The sequence below is a fragment of the Cupressus sempervirens genome, chromosome 10, assembly GCF_028749045.1.
Source record: "Cupressus sempervirens isolate cs-2001-9-10 chromosome 10, ASM2874904v1, whole genome shotgun sequence".
Taxonomy (NCBI): domain Eukaryota; kingdom Viridiplantae; phylum Streptophyta; class Pinopsida; order Cupressales; family Cupressaceae; genus Cupressus; species Cupressus sempervirens.
In genome coordinates, this window is record NC_143127.1 from 329,476,299 (window position 1) to 329,482,298 (window position 6,000).

Sequence of the window (6,000 nt, forward strand, 5' to 3'; positions counted from 1 at the left end):
AATGATTTATAGATGGAAACAAATAGAACAAAAAGAGAATACACTTATTGTGCATAAAATGGTTAAGGATAACAAAACTAAAGTAAAAAATAGTACAAAATTTAGGAACAAGGGTGAAATAATACATAATTACTTCAACAACCTCTAATTATAAACTATAAAGGGAAGCTCTATACAACCCTCATTGGAATTTTTTTACATTGCCTCTTTGACCTCACTAAAATAATTTTGAAAAAATCATTGCTTCATTGGTACACTTCTTATGTCTATAAAAGTTTGTACCCTTTACTAGTTGGTTTGAGACCTTTACAATATTTTTTCATTGATTTCTAATTCAAGGCCATATAATCTTAGAGTACCCGCCATCCATCCTTCACATCAACCCCATGAAACCCTTCCATATAGCCATTTAGATCTCCCACTAAAATCTTACTCGAGACTGAATACTTTTTTTAATTTGTCATAGACAATGTCTTCTAGTTTATTATGATTCCTCTATTATTGAATAGGAACAAGCATCCATACTCTTTAAAATAGGGCAAATAAAGGGGAAACAAATAATAATAATCACTTCCAAAATATTCAACCATTTCAATAAAAATAGTGTATTTATAACATGATCATTTCCAACATCATTATACATGATAATTTGAACATCTATAAAAATATCATCATTAATATCCCAATTCGTTGTATTTTGAAAAAATATCATCAATATTTACTAGCCTATACACCACATAGTTACCTTCTCACAACATATGGGAGATATTATACCCCTTAATACATATTCAACAATAATTTGCATTCTTTAATTAAAGAAATATTTGTTGACCTTGGTGGGACACTTCCATTTAAAACCAAACTATCACTGTTAAGAATATCATTTCTTAGCATTCTTAGCCATTTCGATTCTGATATAGGCCGCACAAGTATCAGCATAGTTTTATACTTATTATACACTTATTTAGCCCATAGGATTTTACATCGGGGCAACCCATGTTAGTTTTGGTAGCTTGGACAACTATTTGTCCATATGTAGTTAATTAGCAAATAAATATTTTGCTAACTAATTTGTTAGATTAGGAACAACTATTTGTTAATTAATTGATCACTTTTGGAAGCAACTAGAAACTGACTTGGTTAGGGTTGTTAAGTTGTTTTATTCTTGATCATCGACTAAGAATCAATCTTGGCCGTTGGTTTTCTAATAGGAGCAATATAAAAGGGGGTCAAGGGGGGCATTTGGAGAACAAGAAGTTTGTAAAATCATTTGCAATGTTTGCAAATGAGTTTGCAGTGATAGAAAATAGCCTTGCAATGTTAGCAAGGCTGCATTGATAGCATTGGAAATAATAGTGGAGGAATATTAGTAGGAGAAATTAGGAGGTTGTTTGAGTTCTGCTAGTGAGAGGCAAGGAATTTTGTATCTTTTGATTTGCTGAAGTTAATATAATTTCCTCATCTGTAGAACTAGTTTTCCCTTAGGGGTTTTTCCAAGGATGATTTCTCCAAAAACATTGTGTTCTTTGTATTGTGAATTTCTTTCCTTATTTTATAAGTGAAGTTGCAATTGTTATTTTTCAATGTTAGTTGAGAATTTATTTTTGGCACTTTAATAATCATTTGCAATGGGAGATTAATAATCAATAACTACAATAGGAATTTTCACATGGTATCAGAGAGGTGTTGAGGGTAGAAGAGTTTTTCCCTAGGAAAGAAATTGAGGGTTTATTAAACTTAGATTGATCTCTTTAGATTTATTATTTCTTTAATCCCTTAAGATGGCTTCAACTGGTTAGAGAGATCAGGACACATTGGATGGTGCCTTAAATTTTGGTGTCTGGAAGGTCTGACTTTCTTTATTGTTGGAAACGAATGGTATCAAGGATTATGATACCATTGCTATATATGTACCTACAGATGCTACATAGCTTGAAATATACAAGAAGGAAGATGCCAAGGTGAGGAGGATAATCCTTGATGGTGTCAAGGATCATACTATTCCACATATTTCAGAGCTAGATACAACAAAGAAGATGTGGGACACCATTCTGAATCTATACCAAAATGCTACAACCAATAGGAAGATGATTATGAGAGAGAAGTTGACGAATACCTAGATAAACTAGGGAGAAGATGTCAAAGTTACCTCACCAGGCTTAAACTTGTCAATGACAAGTTAGCAGCTATTGGAGATAGCCCTAAATGGGTTTACTAAACAATGGAGTGTCTTTGTTCAAATTGTCAGTGGATGAGATACCTTACCGAGTTGGGATTGACTATGGACTGATTTCACTCAGGAGGAGTTTAGACTAACTCTTGTCAATGGGGCCAACAAGAGCTAGAAAGTGAGGTGGAATAGGAAAACGTTGCCCTAGAAAGGAAAGGGAAAGCAAAGAAGGGGTCTAGCAAAGGATCGAATTCAAAAAGTGAAAAGAAGAAGGACATTTCTAAGGTTAAGTGCTTTGGATGTCGTGAGTATGGCCACTATGTCAGTGATTGCCTAGAAAGGAAGAAGGCAAAGAAGCAGGCGGCAGCTTTAGCAAGTGTAGAAGAACTCTCCAGTAGAATGGAAGATGAGTTTGCACTTAGAGCTTGTATGGTGAGCTCAACTTCATAGAATATTTGGTATATAGATAATAGGGTGTCATTTTATATGATAGGAGTTAGAGAGTACTTCTCCTATTATAAGAAGGAGAACACCAATATCCAGATTTCTATGGGAAACTTGTCCAAACTCAACCCAGTTGGGAAAGGGACTATTCAATTTTAGAGGGGGAATGGAAAGATAATTCTAGTTCATGATGTATTGCATGTGCCAGGCTTAGGTATGAATTTGATTTCTATATTTGTTCTTTGAGATAAAGGGTATAATATACTCTTTAGAGGGACACATGTGTTGATTAAGCACAAGGATTGGAAATCACCCATAACAATTGGAGTTAGAAGTGGTCACCTTTATAGGTTACAGTTTGATACTCCTAAGGCACTCATGAGTAGTAGTAATCCTAGAGATCTTGGAGAGCTATGGCATAGGAGGATTGACCATATTCATCATGGAGCACTCAAATTTCTTCATGAGATGGTGACAAGTGTTCCAGTAGTGAGCACAGAGAATGATGGTGTATGTAAGGGATGCGTGTTAGGGAAGTTTGTTAAAGCATCTTTTCCAAGGAGTGACACTAGATCTAAAGGTGTTCTTGATCTAGTACATTCAGATGTATGTGGACCAATGTCGACAAAATCTCTAAGAGGATATGAGTACTATATTACTTTCATTGATGATTTCTCCAAGAAGACTTGGATATACTTCTTGAAGACCAAAGATGACATTTTTTGTCAGTTCCAAGAGTTTGAAGCTCTTGTGGAGAACTCAATAGGAAGGAAGATAAAGGTTCTTTGGTCAAACAATGGAGGCGAGTATAAAGGAAATAACTTCCAGGAGTTCTATACCAAAAAAGGAATCAAGTGAGAGTGGATTATTCTTTACAATCCATAGTAGAATGGAGTTGCTAAGAGAAAGAACCATTCTATATCGGAGGTGGCAAGAGCTATGCTACATGACCAAGACATGCCCTGCTATTTATGGGCAGAGGCATGTAATAAAATAGTTTACATTCATAATAGAGTTCCACACAAGGTACTAGGGAAGATGACACTAGAGGAAGCTTTCACACGAAAGAAGCTAGATGTTGGTCACTTTAGAATATTTGGGAGTTTGGCATATTATCATATTCTAGGAGTTACACATACAAAGTTAGATTAGATTGCAGAGAGGGGTTACTTTTTTGGGTACAGTGAAACCTCAAAGGCATATAGGATTTTATCTTGTTGTCAGACATGCTGTTAAGCTCATGGAGGACAAGGAATTTAGAAGGTCCAAAGATTTTCAATAGATGATCAATGTGAGAGGCTAGCAGAAGCTCCAAGGCCTAGTCAAGGGCGAAAAAGCACAAGTACAATTATTGGTACAAGTGTAGGCTTAGGTGGTGAAGTTTCACAAAGCATGGAGCAACAGGTGCAACAACAAATGTATCTAAAAGAATTAGAGGTTGATATTTCATCCTCTATAGTTAGCAGCAGGAACTGTGAGGTTCAAGAGACACAAAGGGATACTTAGGAGTTTGTGGGAGCTCCTAGAAGGAGTACCAGAGAGCGGAGACAACCAATAAAGTTCAATGACTATGTGGCATTGTTTAGTGAGTTGGTAGATAGTGAACCTTCTAGCTATCAAGAAGTTGCACAACATCAAGTATGGAAGGATGTTATGATTGAGGAGTATGAGTAAATTATGCATAATGATGTGTGGGAGGTAGTGCCTAGACCAATAGATAGAGCAATAGTTGGATCATGTTGGATTGATAAGATAAAGCATGATGCAGATGGTAGCATCGAGAAATACAAGGCAAGATTCATGGGCAAGGGTTTCTCTCAGAAGGAGGGAATAGACTATAAGGAGACATTTGCACTAATGGCTAGGTATACTTCTATATGAGTTATGATCTCATTTGTCGCATAGATGGCTTGGTAGATCCATCAAATGGATGTCAAGACAACATTTTTTAATGGTGAGTTAAAGGAGGAGGTATACATAGAGCAACCAGAAGGCTTTATAGCACACAACAAAGAGACCCACATGTGTAGATTGAAGAAAACCTTGTACGGACTCAAGTAGGCTCCTAGAGTGTGGTATGAGGGCATTGATACATACTTGCAGGAAATGGGCTTTGTGAAGAGTGAAGTGGATGCTAACCTCTACTACTTGATGGTTGAAGGAGAAGTTCTCATTTTTGTTCTTTATGTGGATGACTTGTTTCTTATAGGTGCACTAGGGTTTATAGAGGATTACAAGAGGGACCTTGTAGAAGAGTTCGAGATGAAGGATTTCGGACTTATGCACTACATTCTAGGCATAGAAGTGTGGCAAACAAATGGAGAGATTTTCCTTGTTCAAGAGAAATATTGCATTGAAATCTTGAAGAGATTCAGAATGGAGGATTGCAAAGTCATGTCTACACCCATGATCATGAATTGGAGGAAGGTAGATACATCTAAGGAAAAGGATGCAGACCCCACTTTATATAGGTAGTTGATTGGTTTGCTTATGTACTTGGTCAACAACAAGCTAGATATTGCTTTTGCAGTGAACTCACTTAATCAATTCATGGTCGAACCAAAGACAGTGCATTGGATAGTGGCCAAGCATTTGCTACATTATTTGTGTGGTACAGTTGAGTATGGGATCATATATGTTTGAGGTGAAGGTATCAAGTTGATGGGCTATGCTGATGTAGATTGGGCAGGAAGTACAACAGACAAAAGGAGCACTTCAGGCTGTTGTTTCAGTTTGGGATTAGGAGTTGCATCTTGGTTCAACAAGAAGAAAAATTTTGTGGCTCTGGGTTTAGTAGAAGCAGAATACATAGCAGCTAGCATGGCAACATGTAAAGCTATATGGCTTCAAAAGTTGTTAGTAGCCTTGTTTGGTCAGAAGGTTGAGACTACTGTGATACACTGTGATAATTAGAGTTGCATCAAGTTGTTTGAGAATCCAATATTTCATGATAGCTCTAAACATATAGACATCATATATCACTTCATCAGAGATTGTGTACAATGGGGAGTTGTTCAGCTATAGTACATACCTACAGAGGAGTGGGTAGCAGACATTTTGACTAAGGCATTGGGGAAGGCAAAATTCATCTTCTTCAAAGATAGGTGTCATGCAAAATAGCTTCCTCACTAAGAGGGAGAGTTAGTTTTGGTAGCTTGGACACATGTTTGTCCATATGTAGTTAATTAGCAAATAATTGTTTTGCTAACTAATTTATTAGATTAGGGACAAATATTTGTTAATTAATTAACCACTTTTGGAAGTAACTAGAAACTGACTTGGTTAGGGCTGTTAAGTTGTTTTAATCTCGACCGTCGACTGAGAATCAATCTCAGTCATTGGTTTTCTAATAGGAGTAGCATAAAAGGGGGTCAAGGAGGGCATTT